Source organism: Buteo buteo, chromosome 11 (genome assembly GCF_964188355.1).
Source record: "Buteo buteo chromosome 11, bButBut1.hap1.1, whole genome shotgun sequence".
In the NCBI taxonomy this organism is placed as follows: Eukaryota; Metazoa; Chordata; class Aves; order Accipitriformes; family Accipitridae; genus Buteo; species Buteo buteo.
The window spans coordinates 16164925-16184660 of NC_134181.1; the positions used below are offsets into that span (position 1 = coordinate 16164925).

Here is a 19736-nt window from a genome sequence, read left to right on the forward strand (position 1 = left end):
TCTATAATTTCTCAGGTTTAACCTGTGATTCAGCTTGGATCCAGGTTGTCAGTTATTTCCAGAAGTAAGAGCTATGGCACTCGCCCGATAACATTTTTATCTGCGCAGACAAGCTGTCTGCAGTTGTAAACAGGAGTATAACTGTGCTCAAGCATATTTCTAGGCATTAGAAAGCACAAGCCCAAAGAGGCGGCTCCGCACTCTCTGTTCATTAGAACATACCCTGTCACTCTGTTGGGAATATGTATTATGATGGGCCATAATCCACTTAATATCTTCTGACAAAGTCTATCAGACTTTAACAACTTTGATTCCAGAAGTTCAATGGCAACAGGGAGGAAAATTCATAGAGGGAAAGCGAGTTCCACAAAAATCCCCCTTTAAGAACCTGTGCGCCCTGTGTTAGCAGACATGATCATCACTTATTTGTACCTATCAGCTTTGATGATAATTGCAACCCACTTGACACTTCTGTTGAAAGGCAGTATTATCAACAAGAAATCTGATAAATATTCAACAAAATCTAACCTCAATAATTCTATTTATCTTGAAGTTACTATCTCTAAAACTGTTTCAAAATATTTGTGTGTTAAAGAGAGAGGGAGGGGGACGAGGGAACCCTGGTTCTTAAACCAGAATGACTGAATCACTGCATTAATGAACACAACTTTTTTTATTTTTCAAGTTCAGTGAAAGAATGCCATCTATGCAAAATTTTGATCCCACATTACAAAATAATTACATGATAATTACATGACCATTAAGATGTCTACCCCCCGAGTAAAGCCACTGCACCCAACAGCTAACGAAGGCAGGCCTGGAATGTTTCAGCTTATTAAGGAGAAATCCAGCATTGAGCAAAACCTCCAGCTGAAGCAGATTTCCACTCTTTTACTCCTCTGATTTCTAATTAATAATTAAAACATGTTCCTTTCTTTGGAAACCCAATTAGACTTGCGCATCAGCCTGAAAACAAACTTTTTTTAGTAGCTAAGCTACTTCTCATGGTTTAATGGGGCAGCAGGAGTGTTTTCTACACAGCTCCACTGACACAATTCATTTATTTCTTTCCATTCTACAATGGATTTTGTAATCCATCCCCAACAATATAAACATTACATTTGCACAGCTAATTAGGATGTTGGCAGTGTGAATTAGTGACCCTCTGATTTCTTCCAGTCAGGGCTGCCCCTGCTGCCTGCAGTACTTAGGATTCACGATTAGGCAATTATATTTTCAGCATCTTTTTTCCACTCCAATGCTACCTCTTTCCTCACGTTCAGTATGACCGTATGCACCAAACGAAGAGTCGTGTTGTTTATTTTGGGGTGGGGAGCAGGGGAAGGAAGGGAGGGAAGTAAGGAAGCAAAGCGTGTCCTATTCAATCCTTTTCCCTTTCAACCTCTGCTAACTCGACATCAGAGAATGATAACAGGGTCTGGGAGACTGCAAATTATCTCCATAAATGTTTTAAAGAAGTGATTATGCAGAGTGGGTAGGAGATATATTCTGACCAGGAATAAAGCAAAGGGAAAGAGGGACAAAATAAATAAATCCTGTCCCCGGGTGCAGCGGGCTGATACTGAACCTCCACGCAGGGCCGCAGTCACCGAGCTGTCCCCAGCCACAGGACAATGACAAATTGGAGAGAATTCAGAAGAGGGCAACAGAAGTGATTAATGGGCTGGATGAACTGATTTATGAGGAAAGGTTAAAAGGTCTAATTATATGTATCTTTGTTAAAGAACAGCTAAGGAGGGTGCAGGAACTGCTTACAAGGGGTTCCCGTACGGTAAACACCCTCAACACATTCCACCAAGCACGTTGGGAAGGGCAGAAGGAGATCAGAAAACAAAATTTTACACTAGACACCAAGAAGACATCTGCAATAAACGTTAGAAAAGAGCTGTTTCCAACGGGAAGGACTAGAAACCTCATCATTCGAGAGCTGTAATGGACAAAACATTAAGAAAATACACTGCAGGGGATAATGTCTGTTTTAATGTTGATGCTTGTTTAACTCACTGACTAATGTACACTGTGGAGGCATAGCATCTTTGTTAAAGCACAGTATATATCTCTGAGTTATCCTCCGCTGTGAGAAGTTCTCCATTAAAATCACTTATTATTAAAGGCACAGCAAACATTTTGGGCCAAGTACGTGCCACCCCATAACAGCTCCCAATCCACAGCTGAGGAATCCAGCAGATCCAAGAGTACAAGTGAGGGCAAAATTAAATCTCTCCATTCTCAAATGTTCTCAAATGTTAACCCAGTGGTTTCAAAGTTCTGTAATTAAAACAAACAAAACCCACCACCCCCCAACCTAGACCACTTTGCACAATAAAACCATTCTCTATTTTCTTCTTTAAATATGGAATCACTTTTATGTCCTAGGAAATCAAGTGTTTAAGAGCAAATTAACCTTGGCATTTGTGTGACTGAAGCACAAAAATAAATCAAGAGAACTAAACTGTTAGAAGTAATGAACCCAATACTCTTATTTGTACCCAAGTAAATTAGGAATACTGCCATTGAATTCAGCCAATGGAAATATACTGAAGTAGAACTGGTATAAATTAGCAGAGGACCAAGCCAAACATAACCAGAGTGACACATTTCCAGGCCATGTGCAGAGCTCAGCCCAGAGAAAATAATTTACAGTCAGCTCATGGAGACAGGAAGCAATGATGGCAGGCACAACAGCTCCATAGCTGCTGTAGTGCTAGCAAGCAAAGCTGAAAAATCCAGGCGCTGCTGGTCCTCTCTGCAAATCGCAACAGAAACCAGTCTAGACTGTAGCACTATTGGCAAATCATTGTTTGAAGAGTAATTCCACCTCCAATTTTGCACTGCCACTGTTCACAAATATAGCTATACATACTGCCTGTAGAGACGTGAAACGTTTCAACTTGTACAGCAATCTGTCCATCATCTTTCCCATGCATGAGACTACACACAGCCTCAAGCTAGCACAGCTGGACCTCCAGGTGCCAGATTAGGAGAAACCGAAAAGGTCTTTTTCCAAGAAAAATACAACACTCCTTCCCCCAACCCCTGCTCACGTGCATGGGTGAGAACTAAGCAGGCTTGAGGGGCTTTATTTATTCCCTGCTATATGACCATTAAGCTCTACTGTACAGATCTGATTCTGCCAAATTCTGTCACTTAACATTTTGGATGTAAATTATAAAAAGAGATCAGGGAAAATAATACAGTAGAAAACAGATGCTCTAGACTACAGTGGGGTGGTTTTGTTGTTGTTTTTTATTTTTTTCAAAACTACCATTTCCTTTACAGTTTCATTTATTTATTTGGTAAGCAGAGGAACGTGACAACACGTTCACTGCCATAAAAAAAAGAAGACAATGGTTTTCCCAAGCTTTGCCATTCTAATCCATTCCCTTCCTCACTGAAGAGACAAAAACCCTCTCTTTGACAAACCAGGCTCCCCTGCTAGACAAGGAGCAGCATACAACACTCAATAACACACCAGCAGCACCATATGGAGGCTCTGTGTTCTGCTAATGCTCTCCCGAGTGCACTAGAGAGGTAAGGAAGTCAATAGCTTTGTGCCTCAGTTTCCCCATCCATGAAATAAGAAACATAATACTAAACTGCTTTGCAGTTTGTTTAAAATGTTACTGTGAAATTAAACAGCCTTGACAAGCGAGTATTTCAAGGTGAGTTTTCAACTGATACCACTAACATTCAACTGAACTTTGAGTTCAGCTTCTCAATTGACACCACTCGAAAGATTTATACAAAACCTTTACATATCCATGAAACGGAGCCCTTTTGTGTAGTTTACAGTACATTAAATCACTATACATCAGCACCAGTTTCATGGCTCTTAGGACAGTCTGCAGAAAGCACTGAGCAGAAAACTCTGATAAAAATCTGAAACTAAAACAACCTCAGCCCTACTGCAACTATCAACTAGCAAAATCTACGTATTACAGCAAGGTCACTGATATGTCTTGAACTGACCGAAGTTTCTAGTTCAGGAGAGAAGGTAAAGACTACCAAGAGTCTCTCATGAAACTTTTGAATGTCATTTTAATTTGAGATTTGACAAGGCCCAATAACACTTGTTATTTGCAGCTTTAGCTAGTCAGTGGGTCTGTCACTAGTTCACTGCAACAGAAACTCAGTGATGCATTAACACTTTCCGTTACTGAATTCAAAACAGTTTCTCTTTTATCAAGGCATCAGCCATGTTGCCTTGTTAACCCAGCTTGCCAGAACAAGCAAGTCTCGTCACAAAAATCTTAGCCCCAGAAAGAGTTAAAAAAAATCTTTAAATTTGTCTTTGGTTCTCATTTTATGTGTTTATTTCCAGAGCATTTCCAAATTATATTTAACAGACTAGTGTATCTAAATCTTTTTAGCCACATGTATCACTCACCAACATGATTTTATTACAATGGATATGTTATTAAAGCTTAACCTTGCACTCAGTCACTAATCAAAAACAATTCAAGCAAGCAAATCAAGTGTTCCAACTTAACTAAAATCTCCTCCCTTTAAGTAACAAATAAAGCCTGGCTGGCTTGCAGGGAAACTTCCATGTATCAGCATACCCACAGCTCACTCAAATCAGGCACATTTCTTAAGTCTAAATTTAGCTGCTTGCATTTCTTCAGAACTTTAATTCCTGAATCTTGTGTTGACCCTACTGAGACTGTTGACGTGCCAGATCTTAAGGCTGCAGTCATATCAAGATTCATTTATGGCAAATGTAAGAAGCAAAGTTGCTGTAACACAGGCACGCAGTTAGGAACAAACACACCAGCAAAATCATCAGGCATTTGGAGCTGAGATTCATCTTCCAGTAATGCTGGCAATGCTGTATCTCACATATGTGCTAGTGCTAATCAGTAGTAGATTAAGCTACTTAACCAGTGGAAGAGAAAATGATAAAATCTTACATACATATAGGAAGGTTGATTTCATTGAGACACCACTTAGGTTTTCAAATCCCTCCTTCAGTGGAAGCCAAATCAATCGCTGAGTGCTCATTTTTGGACAGTATGAGACCGTGCCTTCACTTGAAAAATATGAGCTCCTAAAACACTGCTGTGCCAGTGAAATGCCTCAGCAGCAGGGACACCTATGTCCTCTCCACACTGGAATCTGCTGCCGAGTTACGGCAGGTAGACAGGCTTCACCGGTGGATAACCAGGTGTCATCATCCTGGCAAAGGCAAGCGCGGTGCAAGCGCCACCAGTTTTCACCACTTCTCCTTGTGACAGAAGACGGAACAACTTTTTCGTAAATGCAAGTTTAAAATTTATATTATAACACTGAATCCACCAAAGCTGCCAAGAGACATTGAACTCATGGGATCTGTGAAAGTTTTTCACACCTGTGTTTTTCTCCTGTGCCTAATATTATGGGAGGCATTTTGGAGGATTTTACAATGCAAGTTTCAATGAGACACTTACAGTCTCCCTCAGGCAAATTGTCACAGCTGCAGAGGTCTGCTACCCAGCTGCCAATCAAGGCAGGCAGGGAGTATGTGCAGTGAAATCACAAAAAAGGCAGGCTTCATTAGACTGCTGAAACCTAACTAGAGGCTATCTGGGTGTGCTCGAGCCCTTAAAACAAGGTTGCTTTAGAAAGAGAAATTTTTTCCTTTCCTTTCCAACTCAAGAAAAGGCTCTAGTACTCATCAAGGAATGTGTTGGTGCCAACTTTCCCCTTTCCAATTTCAATGTTTGTTTTGCTCTGTCTAAAAAAAGAAATTACATCGCCCTATAAGCTTTTATTATTAGATTAGCTGATATAGCTGGAAAAAGTGGACAAGATTACAGGTTCCATGTCCCTTTGCCAGATCTCAGAAGTGCGTCTACTTTTTCCAACTCTAGAAGCTGCTCCAGTAAAATGTTATTTCCCTCTACGACCTTTCCTTCCTTTATTTTCCTTAGAGCACCACAGCTACAAAACCGCTGGTATTGTAGATGAACTATACTGGAAGAACTGGAAGAGAATTTTTCCTCCTTCACTCCTAACTCAGAAATATTCTGAGGGAACCGACTGAATTGAAAAAAGAGAGAGCAAGATCTGCAGACAAGGACAAACACACAGAAGTTCAGCCCAAATGATAATCAAGTGGGAAATTTAAAAGCACACGGAAACAAGTGGCATATTGTAAGCCATTTAGCAAAGTTAATTATAGGTATTCACTACATCTGGTCTTGGCCCCTATTCAGCAAAGTATTTAAGCATGTGCCCAGGTTTAAGCAAGTGTGGGCTGAAAAGTCTACGTGTCCAGTCATGTGCTGAAGTTAGGCATCTGCTGAAGTACTTTGCTGATGCAGGACCTTAACATATAATAAGAATCTCCCTGAAAGTTATCTAATAAACAGCTGTTATTTTAAGAACTACGCAAGCATAACACACATTTTATGTCCCTAAAAGAGCTGGTGTCATGAGGGTATAAATCCACATCTAAAATTGTTTCAGACATCGAGGTGTGTATGCATATGTATTTTGTGAATGAAAATAAAAAGGCAGGCATTAAACCAAAGCATACTCAGACACATCAGGCTGCAGACTATCCTCTGTCCGTTGCCACACGTAACCTTTGCTATCCTCACTGCTTCTTTGTTATTTCTTATTGATAATTTGTTGTATTTTGCCTCAAGCTCATTCTCCCAGGAAAGCAGGGGCAATGTTCCGTTTTGTGGTTTTTTTTTTAAACTTGTGCCCATTTAGATCCGCTTCTGAACGTGAAAAATAGCGACAAAACGTTCAAACACCAATGTTTAAGTGGCTGAGCAGCAGACCTTCAATTTTCTGAATTTCCAGATAGTCACAAATCCTGCCAAAAGAAAAGGCACCGGGGAAAGCTTTATATCCCCCCCCCCCCCCGCCCCCTTCACGGCACTTAGAGTTAAACTGGGGGCGGGTGCCTCGAGTCCCGAAGTTTGAAAATTCTGGGCTACCTCTTTGCAATTCCAGGCGTACTTCCCGAGCGAATTGTGCTGCGACGGCTGAACCTCGCAAATGTCACCGGGCCCCGCTCGGGCAGGGCGCAGGCGGCAGCCGCGGAGCCATTGTTGCCGGGGCCCGGAGGGAGGAGGCGCCGCCAAGGCAGATGGGGACCGCGCTAATGCGGCGCTTCCCCAGGGCAGCCCCCCGGCGCGGCGGCCTCCCCCCGGGCTGCCGCCCTCCCCCCGGGGACGCCCCCGGGACGGGGCTCTGCCAGCACCACCTGCCTCCCTGGGGCTGTGCCGGGGGGCCGCCCCGGACAGCCCCGGCAGGGGGGTGCCCCTCCCGCCCGCCCCGGTGGCGCGGCAGCGGGGCTCTTCCGTGTGCCACCTCAGGTGGTCCGGCACGGGGGTGCGTCAGCCACAAGGAGCCGGGGGGCTTGCCGCGGGTGCCGGCCTCCTCGGCTGGGTGAGCCCGAGCCCCGAGCGCAGCTCCTCCGTTTGCACGTCCTGTCCTGCGGCGAAGGTGCCGCGCGGGGAGACAGAACGGGCTTCTGTGATTTCAAGACAACAACAAGAACCTCCAGCCCTTCTCTCCTGCTAATGTTACTAATAACCTCCATATTGTCATCTATCCTACCTGAGCTAACAGTTTATAAACCGCCACCCGCAGCTTGTCCCTTATAGTTTATTAACATACACTAATAAACAGTATGCTTCACTCCCACTGTGCTGCCAAGTGAAGCCAGTCAGAATAACTGCATTAGCTTTACTGTTCTTTCTCAGCACATTTTTCCCACATGGGAACAATTAGGGCCAACTCCCTCCAGATTATGTTTAGAGATCCATCATATTTGCAGGAAAATAATAATAATAATCTTTTTTGCAAATGCATCTGTAGGCATCTACAGATGATTAACCTGACTGACGTTACCAAAAGTGATAGGCCCTCAGCAGTTCCCCTGCATGGAAAGGGTTAATGCTCCCCAGGCTCCGACTTACACCTATTACGCTCAAGTTTAAAAATAAGATGTGAAAGATGCATTATGTAAGGCCAGTACTGCTATCCTGCCCATCTCCTATTTTGGAATTAAAGATCATCATCGCTCACATCAAAGGGGCTGGGTGAGAATAAAAGAAAAGGCAGGAACAATGAAAATAGCTACCCGACAAGAACCAGATCAAAGGACCAGGCACAGAAAATGAGGAGCTAGGGGGTCCTTTAATTACTGTCCACATCCTCCAAGTCATGTGGTGAAAAAGAAGGGAAAAAAGTTTTGAAGGCCACTGGGTTTTGTCTTGCTGTGGCTCCTGTTTCCACAGTCTGTGCCAGTTCCCTACAAACTGCTCCGCTTTTTATTTTTTTTCATTTTATTAAAGTCAAATAGGACTCCTGGACTCCAAAACTCCTCCCTTATGCCAGGAGGAGGAGAGGTAAGGAGGGGTAAGAGGGGCAGTAGTGGAGATAGTCTACAGCAATTGCCTGAAACAATTTCAGGAGGACTGCTCCAGGCAGCGCCCCGGGAGCTGCTTTGGGAAGGAGAGATCTGGCTACCTGAGGCTAGTCTTTATTTGCAGGCCTCCCGGGTTGAGAAAACTTCAAATTCACATAGGGCACTGCTCCATGGGGCAGCAGATCAAACCTGGCTACTAGCTGTTTGAGCTCAGCAGCAGAAAAAAGGATTGCTCTGGGACTGAGCGTAAGTAGAAGCATGATTAAACTTCAAACATATGCCCCCCCTCCTTTTTTACACAGAGCAGACAGTTATGGCTAATATTTCAATATGGACTTTAAAAATACACTGCAAATAACATACTCCAGCATGCTGGCTGTGGGTTTACAAATAATAAAAAGTTAAACTAGCTGTATTATTGCAATGAAGTCAAACGTTCAGGTTTACCTTTCATGAATCATTAAGGGAATGTTAAGTTATTTAAACGGATCTCTTTTTATTTAACTCAGCCATCAAGATTAAAATCTGGATGTTTGACCACTGACTCAAGCGATACATCGTAGCATCTACTTCCTTCTATTTATGTTTCAAATGCAGTGCCTTTCTCCCTAATTACTCTTGACTTAAGTTTATTTTTAAAAGACAGTATAAAAAAATAAGTGGCATAAGGAAATAATAGGACAATGATTTAAAAATTAACATGCAAGAGAAGCTGACCAAACTGTCTAGGAAATAATAGTGCTTTGTCACTTTGAAAAAGATTTTGGAAAACAATGGCTTCAGGATGTTCCCAAGAAATTGTATTTGCTAATATAGATGCTAGCAGTGGACACAGACAGAAGTTGCTGAAGAGGAAAATGTATTCCTGTCTCAGGTCAGTTTGCTTGGATTTATGCTGTATGCCAAACTAGAGCATGAAAAGCATTCAAACAGAATTTTATAGACTTTGAAGAAGGCAGCTAATGTCACCAAGACAACATCTAGAAAAGGGGAACACAGGATACAAAGGCATCCTTCTTCCCATTCTATTTACAGCTTGGAAACTCCTTAGACAAGCAGTAAGGATGATCTTTTAAGAGGCAATTTAGCCTCCAAACTCCAGTGAGTGCCAAGTTACTTCATCATCTTTCTGACGAAAGTTGCCTCCATCGTTTCCTGCTCTTGGACACTAACACGCAGTGAACAGCCATTCTCAGGAGGACAGATGAGGACTAAATTAAGCAAATATAGACTACAAAGCTGCTTTCCAAAGTGGGCATCATGCCTAGGCTCTACATCTAAGCGGTATGCTAGGTACGTGTACCAAGTTCCAGTTAGCTGTCTTGCAAATATCCGCATTGGGAACCTTGCCCAAGCAAACCTTCAAAGCTACTGTAGCTCTGGTGGAATAAGCACGGGAGCGGTGGGACTGGGACATTTGCCTCCTTGTTACAGGTCTCAAAGTATCACATTATCCATTTAGATAGCCTTTTGATTGAGAGAGCTTCCCTTTTGGGCTTAGCCCCAAATGCTAAGAACAGATGAGATGGTTTAAGAAAGTCTCCAGGTACAACATGAAAAGGATGCTTAACATCCAGCTTCTGATGAATAGCTGCACTCAGGGAGCCACAAGGGCTAGGGAAATAAACACGGTCAATTAAATGAACTGATTGAAAAGAAATCAGAGATCACTCCGGGGAAAATCTGAGATGCAAGTCATACAGCCACTGCAATCTTTTTGGAAGGTGGTAAATGGGGCAAAAGCCAGGAAGAACTGGAGTGCCTTACTCATTTGGCAAAAGGTGGCTGCCATAAGGAAGGAAATAAACTTTAAAGGAAATACAATACAAAGACAAATCCATGATGGGTTCAAAACGAGGCTCAACCAGCTCATTCAAAGGCTCTTGAAACCTCAGCACTGAGTAGGGAATTGTAGTGGGGGAAGTACAGTAACGGCTCTTCAGCAAATGTTCTGTCCTTTCTGTAGACTGTCCCATAAAATGCACTGATAGATGCTGAGTAATCTTCCAAAACACTCCAAGATGAATTAAGAAGTAGTAATTGGAGTGCAAACTAATAGGGATGGTGCAGAACAAGACTTATGTTTTTATCTCATCAGAAAAATACCTATATGCTCATTCAGGGGAGCGAGCTATTCTCTAATAGTTCAGCTATTTTTGATGCATTTGTCCAAAAGACCTCAGGAATATAGCAGGATCACCAAACAGGACTGCCAGAAGTAAAGATCTACATGGGAGAGCTACCGCCGCTTTGTGTCTTTCCTTTGCATCTTTGAAAGTAGATGCTGGGGCTGCCCAAGCAGCGGTGTGCTTTGTCTGGGCTCTGAGCTCAACGTCATACGTAACTGAAGAAGGCTAAGCATGAACGGAAAGCAGACTTCTCCCCTAGATAAGCAGTCTGGAAAGTCCATAAATGTGAAAGCAGGCTGCTGAGACAATGCCAGCATATCTAAAAATCAAAACTAATGAGCTCAAGCTGCCGTCACTAGGAGCATGTGTGCCTTTTCCTGTCTCAGTTTCTGGAAACCCTTGGGCATTGCTGCAAAGGGAGAGAAGTCCTAAAGTGGTCTCTGACTTTAACTCAAGAGAAGGGCATTTTGCAGAGCTAATCGAGTAATTTACCCAGGGAACTCAAGCAACATTTGCTGTTGGTATTGTGGAATTCTGATTTGACTGTGGAAGTCAATCACCTGGTTAATTCTCATTTAACTTTGCTAGAACAGAGCACTGCTCATTAAGCCCTTTCAAACTGCACCAGAAACAAAACTCAAACTTCACATCCTGCCTCAGATTTCTTTTTTGTAAGAAGGATCAATCACAGAATAATTTAGTCTGGAAGGGATGTATGGAGGTCACCTCTATATAAACTGCTCCTCAAAGCTATTTTGATGCTACCACAAGAAAGTCACAGGGTGTATTGGAGAAAATGTAATCACTTCTTTTTTTTTTTTCTTTTTTTTTTTTTTTTTGCAGATGCTTTACAAGAAAAATGACTTTAACAGACTAGTTCCTGGAAGCCCATCTAGCACTGGGCAGAGAAGATACTACCTCGCCATGCTTCCCAGAAGCAGGACATTTGCTTCCCAAGTCCATTTCTATGACAGTGTCTCAGGGAGGTAATGAGGCAGCCGTCCATGTTGGAAAAGAAAGCAGAGCAGTGCTCAGTGGTTCAAAGAACTGCCTGGCTAAAAGCACAGAAAAGTAAAATAAAGTAGATACATTTCTTCCTTCTACTAAGGTTCTGATTTTTTAAGTGTGGAAGATATTATCCTCTGCTGAAGTTACTCATTTCATTTTATACTTATTTCTTCTCCTGAGTCAACAGTCTTAGCCTTTGTGTTTCACTTCTTAGTTGCTGCTTCTGGACCCACTCTACCTTTTATCACTCTTTTCCCCTTCCTCCCTCCCCACGCTGTTTTGACATTTCTCATCTTCCTCTTGCCAGTTACCATTCTGTCTCACATCCTCTGTCCCTACCTCTAGTCCTGTTATTCTAACCTTTCTCTGGCATACAATCCATCAACCTCCCTGATTTCAAGACCACGCTCACCTTCTTTCCATCTTCTCTACTTTTCTGTCATCTCCATGGTCAGATCATATAAGTCTATTCCTCCCTGAAGTCATTCATGCACCTTGCCAACTGCTTAGTCTACCAGCTCTGTGAATCCAAGACCAAGAACAATGTGGGGCTATAAAAGCAATATGAAAGAGAGGGTGAATGCTTGGCAATCAGTTGAGAGACTGTTCCCAACATAATGAAGATCGAGGCAAAAAAAAGAAACTTTGTCAAAATTACAAGAAGATCTAGGTGAATTTAATGCATATTCCAAGATTAGGAAATTAAAATTTAAGATTACATCCTTCAGAAAGGCACTATTGCTCAGTCAACACTCCTTCAACCTGGCCTTAATGGAGTCAAAAGAACAACTTCATAACTCTCCTGCACACTTGCATACAACCAAAAGCATAACTCTGACGCTTCTTAATTGTTATATGCACTGCTAGAATACAGTATTTATGTACACATGGCTATCTCAACATAAATTAGCTGATGCCTTACTGAGCTTGCCCTCTCATGCTGATATGAGATACATAATTATACTGATAATTTTTGCATAATGATTTTTGCTCAAAACCTTTAAATTTTTCAATTCTAAAGCATTTTTAAAGACTCATGTGAGGTTCCTAATGCAACTATAAACCTGATGAAATCTGCAACCACTCTGACCATTTCCCTTTGAGTTTAACTTGGATATATTCCTGCATGCTTCCACAGCACCAACTTAAAATAACCTGGTGAATTTCCTCCTTATTCTCCGGGGCAGATATAATGTTCTGGCTGTGACTTGAGTGAAACTCTGCAAATTATACAGCAAGAACAACCCTAATTTCAGAGTATTCACCTGAAGACCACGCTATACCTTAGTGACACTTTTGTACGGTAATAGGTACAACCCACACCCAGGAACAGGAGGAGACCTGGGCTGCAAGGCCACACAGGCCTGTAACAAAGCAGGGAAAAGGAAATGTCCCAGGAAAAGCAGGAGTTGCTCCACTCATAAACGTCCCAAGTTCCTACCAGAAATCATTTTGGTGGTGTTTCCCTCTCCATTCTTCCCTTTTCTGCCCCCTCCCATGCTGATATTTCCCCTCCATCCACTGCCACCTCCCAAGCAGCTGCTACCCTCTTACTACTCTCCTACCTTCACTGCTACAGGAATTCACCCAGCTTTTCCCCTAGTGTTTTCTTTATCTGCTGCTGTCCATTTAAAAGCTAGGATGTGGCAGAACAAGTATACAAGTCTGTTTCCCAGTGAACTACTCTGTTCTTTAAGGTATCTTAACATACAGCCATCTGTTTCAAGGGAGAAATCCTCCTTTATCCACTATCCTACCCAAAAGAGTGCCTTTTGAGCTTGCTCAGGGAAAGGCAAAGAAATGGGAATCCAGACAAAAGTCACTTTTTAAACAAACCTTAAGACTTTGTTCATCAGCTGATGCTCCACTTGAAGCTCAAAAGGAAGAGACACTACACTGACGTCCCTACTTGAAATGTTTTCCAGTGGTGGCCTGTGGGCAACAGCTTGTTCCTGCTTCAGGGGACTTCAGGAAAAGCACCTGCCACAGCCCCACGGGACAGCCGGAGCGACAGGGTGGGGTAACCTCACCACTGCATGGACACCACACGAGTGCGCAAACTGAACAAGTGAAGTTGGGCCTACGCTCCCCCAGGGCGCTGGGGATGAGTAACCCCTCAGCAGGGCGGTTCAGGCCGCCCAGGGCACATGCTTTAATTTAGTCAGTATAATTCCCCCGCTCTCTCCAGCCCAGCTGATGAAAATCTCCCCATTTGCAGGAAAGAGGAAAACGCAAGCAGAGAGCAAGTGCTGCCTGCTGCTTCCTGAGTCGAGAGAAACCTTCCGCCTCCGTCAGCCACAGCTCCGGCATGCGAGCCCGGTGGTGGGCAGGCTGCCTGCAATCACCCCAAGCACAGGCCCCACGGCGCAGCGCGGACATGGGGCAGGCAAGGACAGGGACACAGGAACCGTCCCCCCGCCACTGCCTCGCACCGGCGCTCACCCCAGTATCTGCCAGCTGCCCTGGCGACCGCAGCCTTCCTCTCTCCTCAGAGGTACCGTCCCCCGCTGTGCCCTCTGCACAGTGCCTGCCCGCCTCCCTGCTTCCCACCACAGCCGCCACATAGCCCCGCCTGCGCCTCGCTCTCCCCCCAGCCCTCTTCCCTCGGGGCCCCGGGCCTGCGGCCCCACCGCCCCCTTCCCCACACCACTGGTCCGCCCGCTGCGGCCCCCTGGCCCCCCTCGGCCCCACAGAAACACGCGTGGGTCAGGAGAGCGGGTCCCACCTCAGCGTGGGGAGCGCGGTGTGACCATCCTGCCATCGTGGCTCTGCTGTGGCTGTGTGCGGTCTGAGGCGCGATCCTGTGCCTCGCACACCCAAGGCCCACGACAGAGGTGAGGCGGCGCAGGAAAACCTACAGTCACCACCGTGCCTTCACCTGGGACTGTGCAGCCAGTGGGGGCTTTTTGTTTCGGTTTTAAGTTAAAACCTGCCGCTTTTTATTTCAGGAGTGTGTTCATGAGAGGCCTGCTCCTCCAGCTGCCTGGGACTGCCAGCTCTCAGTGTCCTACAGACTGACCCACACCCCAAAATTCAGCATCACCCCTTAGCACAGGAGCCATTTTAAAAATCTGTTTCCAGTAGAAACGGATTTTGTCCCTTCTCTACACTCCTCCCGGGCAGGGCTGGCAGCTCGGAGGGTGCTTGACGCCAGCGGCCGCAGCTCTGCCTCCCGCAGCGCGGCCCTGGCAGCGCCCCCGCTGTCAGCAACGTGCCTTAGCCTGGAGGAGGATGAAGGCAGGCAGGCGGTGTGTGAGTGCACGTTATCTCCATGAATTTTACTCACTTTTCTCTATCCAAAGGACTTCGCAGTGCTTTTCGCTTCGGCACTTGTTTTCCACATTGCTGTCAGCACTTCTGAGGCCAACAGGCTGAAAGCACTGGCCAGACTTGACAAGGCCGGAGCAGGATGAAATGGGCACTCCTGAGCACTGTGCTAGTAAGACATCTGACTGCCCAGGGGCAGTTCATCAGTTGTCTTTAAAGCAGAGAACGCCAGTGCCACTCTGTCAGTCATATCGCAGTGGCCAAAGAGACCAGACCTCATTACATTTGTGGATTTAATTATACCAGTACCTGGAATGTCAAAGAGGGCAGGTTGGCAGCCGTAACCCAGTAGAATCTCAAGCCTACAAGGAGAAAGCAAAAGTATCTTCTTTCCACACGAAGACCCTCTAATCTGAAGCACATCCCTGCCTAAGTTGATCAGCGATGGCTGTGTTGGCATTAGGCCAGTTTTTATGTGGTGCCTTCAAGAAAGCCTTCTTTCTTCACAGCTGACTTGCCCTTTTCATAATCAATGGTCATGACAAGGCAGATTACCAGCTCTTACGGCAGAGGAGACCCATTAGTCTGTTTGATAGGATATCAGCTGTGATTCACAGCGACAACACTCAGGGCTTCAGGATACCCTTCTCCTGCCCAAACAGCCAGCAAACGCTCCACCATTTCAGTAGTTGAGCTTCAGCCCATGGACAAAGAAATCTTCTGTTGCCGCTCTGGGGAAAACATGACAGAGTTCCAGTGAAAACCCCAGCCTCTTCACGAGAAAATAAACCACAGTGTCTTACCTCAATAAGGCCCATTCATTTCACCAGCACATCCACACGTGCACTTGTTCCAGGATGGGAACCAACAAAATCACAGCAAAAGTGGGTTGTGGTTCATTCCTGGTTAATATTTATTTCCCAGGTTAGGGTTTGGGTTTTTTCCTACCCAACATTTGATTCCTAGTCCTCTGGCACTACAATACTGCTTGCCTGCCCACCCTACACAGTGTCTATATGGGAAGAAGAATACACTGTTAGCGCTTGCAAGGTTCATTTAAGATATACAATACCCTCAATACAGTCTGTTAATTCTTAGAGAATGATTTTTTAAATGGGCAAAGAAATGCCCTCCACTAAAGAAAGAAAAATCTAACATGTGAAAAAATGCCAGTTTAGGTCTATGGTGTCATGGTCCACAGGGGAGGCTTTTCCCCCCTCAATACTAATTACCTACTAGGCAGGATACAGTACTATACATTAAGCACAATGTCTGATCAAGCAGAAGACTTTTTTAAACGGTTTACTAGTTATTAGGTATCCTGCACTCTACATGCTGTGCTGACATAAGATTTTACTGCTTGTGGATGCAACTGCCAAAGACCAAAAAATATAGAAGGTTTTATTTACTTAAAGCACACAAACTACTACTGCTCCTGTACACTAGGTTGGGGGAATCCCCTTAAAAAGTGGAAAAAAATTCTGGCTGATGGGTTGCTAGTGAAAAAGATCCAAACTGGCTAAAATAAACCTGAAAAGTAACTGATATAAAATACCAATGGCATGAATCTGTTTTCCTCTACACACATCTTGTGCTAGGGGGTATGAGGTTGCGGTGGGGAGCAGGAGAGGAAGAGCTGCAGAAATGCCTAATGCACATACACCGCCACCGCAGTCCCCAGACGATCCCCTTCTCGGGTGTCACTATCTGCTGGCTTTGTGGGCAAAATTGACTTCTCGTCCCCACTAGCCAGCAAGCATACAGCCCGGCGACCTGACAAAGCCATTGATTTTCCTCATCCTTAACAGCACGCTCCGCTGAGCTTGAAGCCGTGTGCTTGTAACTTTAAGGGGGGTGCATTTTATTTAATTGTGCCTTGTCTTGGCCTGAATTTCCCCCAAAAAGCTGAAGAGGGCATGTGCTTATTATCTTTTAGTGCAGCATGTGCTCAGTGCAACCTGAGCTCTTTGGATACTTCCGTCTGAAAATTAGAAAAAAAATTAATTGCGAGGAAAAACAAGGCTGCTCTGCGACTTTGATTCAATCAATTACCATTATCTTCCAGTGCAGCCCTCCCTCCCGCCCCCGGACCAGTTGTGTTTAACTTTCTTTGCCAGTTGCCACGGCCCCGCAGCGCGCTGGTGATGCGGAGCTGGCGGCTGGCTCCCGCGCGGGGCCCTTATCAGGCGCTCCCAGTCAGCGCCGGCCCCGCACAGCTGTCAGGGACCCCCTCTGTCCCCCGCGTTATCTGCCGCCGCAGGCCTCGGCCGGGCGAGGAGGGGGCCCACGGCCGCCCCTGGCCTCCCCGCAGCCCCCCGGCCGGGCAGGGCTCTGCCGCCGGCCACCCCGCTCCCACCGAGCCTCCTCCGGCGAGCCCGAACCGTCTGAAGAGAGGCAGGAACAAAACCGCAAATTTAGATTAATAAAGCATTTGTTGATTCTACAGAAACTTAGCAGGCCCCTAAGAAATCCACCAGAGACCTGTGCAGCTCCAGTAATTTTCTGTTATATTATCTTTCTTGTAAAATACTTCCCCAGACAGAGCCCCCAAAGGGGCTCAAATATCACTGTGACTAACCGAAATCAATGTGCACTCACCTATTGACATTTTTACATAGTTTTTGGATTTAGTATCCGGCCCAAAACACAATCAAATCTTCTGCCAAGGAAATAACAGGCACTTAGCTAGTCAGCTATTAGTGTTACAAAGGAAAAAATGTGGGCACCCAAGGGAGATGGGAGAGACGGCATTGACGTCAGGGGTAATTGGGTGTCTGAGAGAAATTGCCAACGGCTGGCCAAAACCCCCAGAGGCCCACACAAAGCTGAGCTGCAACTCTAATAAAGGAAAGTAAATTCTAGAAAGGGTCTTTGCTGCAATGAAGCCTAGCAGGAACCAAAAATATCTCCCACATACACAAACACACACACATACACACAAATAAAAAATACAAAAAACGTTTAGGATCTCTCTTTCGCACATCTGGTTTAGGCTAAAGTGCTTTTTACTTTTTTTCCAGGACCACATGGATTTTTATGTTGTACCGTATGTTCACCATCTATTTTTATAAACAGAATTCAGGGCTTTAAATAAACTTATTTTTAATTGTGTAGCTTTAAACTACAATCTCTCTGTCACCCACTCTGGCACCGTTAGAAACAGTTTGGTCTTTTCTTTAGAAAACCCTGAACTTTCCACAGAGAATGACAAGTACAGCAAAGCCATTGCGATGGCCATGGTTAAGGAGCTGTCCGACCGGTAAAACCATATTTTCACGTATAAAGCCGCTCTGTCACCTGTGTTCTATCTATATATTTCAGCGCCAGCACTCTCCTCACACGCACGCTGCGCTCACATGCGAGACCTGAGGGAAGAGACTTCAGATCAGACACCCTGGGCAGAGTTTAGCAAGGACTCGGAAGGCCGTAGCCTCTTCTTTCCACTTGCTCAGATCCCTGCCGTACAAATATAAACCTGCTGTCCTCCTAATACACCACCACAGATGAAGAATAAAGCATATTTGACCAGTTCTTACTAAGACCAATCTATCTTCATCCCCCTTCTCCTCCCCCAGAACTTCCCTTATACTCCTCCTGTAGTAAGACTCAAACATCTCGTCACTAATTGCATTGTAAAATTCAGATTGGTGCTTTTCAGGATGATAAACTGGTTTATATCTTCTATATAAAACACAAAAATGCCTTTTTAATAAGTGATTCAGAGTTTAAGCAAAGTTTCAAGAATAACAAGATGATCAAGATCTTAACAGGTTCAAATCTTCTATTACACATACTTGTGCCCACATCATAACTATCATCATCTTGCATCTACAGGGGTCCTTAGAAGCCAATCAAGCGAGTGTTAACAATTTCACTTACAAGCTGCCCTCCACCCAACCAAAAAGCAGAGAGGAGGTAAAATCACAGTTTAGAAAGAGGCTAAGGCACAAACAAAATGGCCAAACACACAAAGCACAAAGGGCTCCTTAAGCACCGCAGCACCCATGGTGTAAAGAAGTCTTTAAAAATACATATACAAAATAGAGAGCTAAGTTTGAAAAATCAGAAGTGCTTGATCATAAAATTGCATTGCAGAGAACAAGATGATTATTACTCTCAGAGAAGGAAGAGGGGCATTAACACAAAAAAGCTCGCTAAGAAATATAATTACAAAAAACCCTCTACACAAAAACCAGATGCACACCAAAACCTTGGGATGTAAAGACGAAATTTCTTCATCTCTTCCTGGTGAGCCTAAGTCTTGCAGATGATGTCATTCATATGGAAGAGGGTCTGGAAAGGTCCCTTCCATGGTTGTACTGCGCAGGGGGCAGCAGGGCAAACTGGGGAGTGGTGGGAGAGCATCTCCACTACCTGCCACATTTTGTAATGGCAAATCTACAAGCGTCACTCAGGCCTCTAAGTGCTAGATAGGAGCATCACACATTCTTCCCTCTTTGCTTTCTACAGTGCTTACAGTTCAGCAGAGAAAGGGGAATTAAAACCATTGGACTGATGCTGTAATATCACGGCCCTGACAGCACCAACAGAAACGGCTAGCAATTGGTTTCTGTCCTGAAGTTTGCATCCTTACAGTTTGAATGTGCAAATATTGCAGTGAGACTTTTTCAAAATTCTACCTTAATTTTTAAGAAAATGTAACCACAAATCCTGTAATCAAGCACATGTGCATGACACATGAATTAAATCATTCACACCAAAGCACTACGTAAATGAAAATGCAGCCTTTCCTTTATGCTCAATTAAAGCAGTATATGAGTAATAAATGCAAAATGCCATAATATTAAATATTTGTATCTAGACAATCTTATAAAGCCTCCTACTGCTGCCTCAAATCTAATACACTCTAATATTAAAACTTTCAATTTAATTCTTCTCAGTTGTGTTGTCTTTGATTAACCAGGGAAAATGCGAAAGGGTTT

At 44.3% G+C, this 19736-nt stretch overlaps 1 protein-coding gene across 6 annotated transcripts in view; it reads right to left on the reverse strand.

The window, feature by feature from the left end:
- The window catches only part of ZNF423 (zinc finger protein 423), a 237833-nt gene that overhangs the window by 123720 nt on the left and 94377 nt on the right, over positions 1–19736 (reverse strand). Inside the window, exon 1 of one of the 6 annotated variants that reach the window (XM_075040194.1) lies at positions 14252–14280. The exons of 4 other annotated variants lie outside the window; for them this stretch is intronic. The gene's annotated coding sequence lies outside the window, so the exon portion shown is untranslated. Of the gene's footprint in view, positions 1–6950; positions 7065–14251; positions 14281–19736 lie in introns of those variants that run through there. One more of the 6 variants, XM_075040193.1, reaches the window with a different exon arrangement.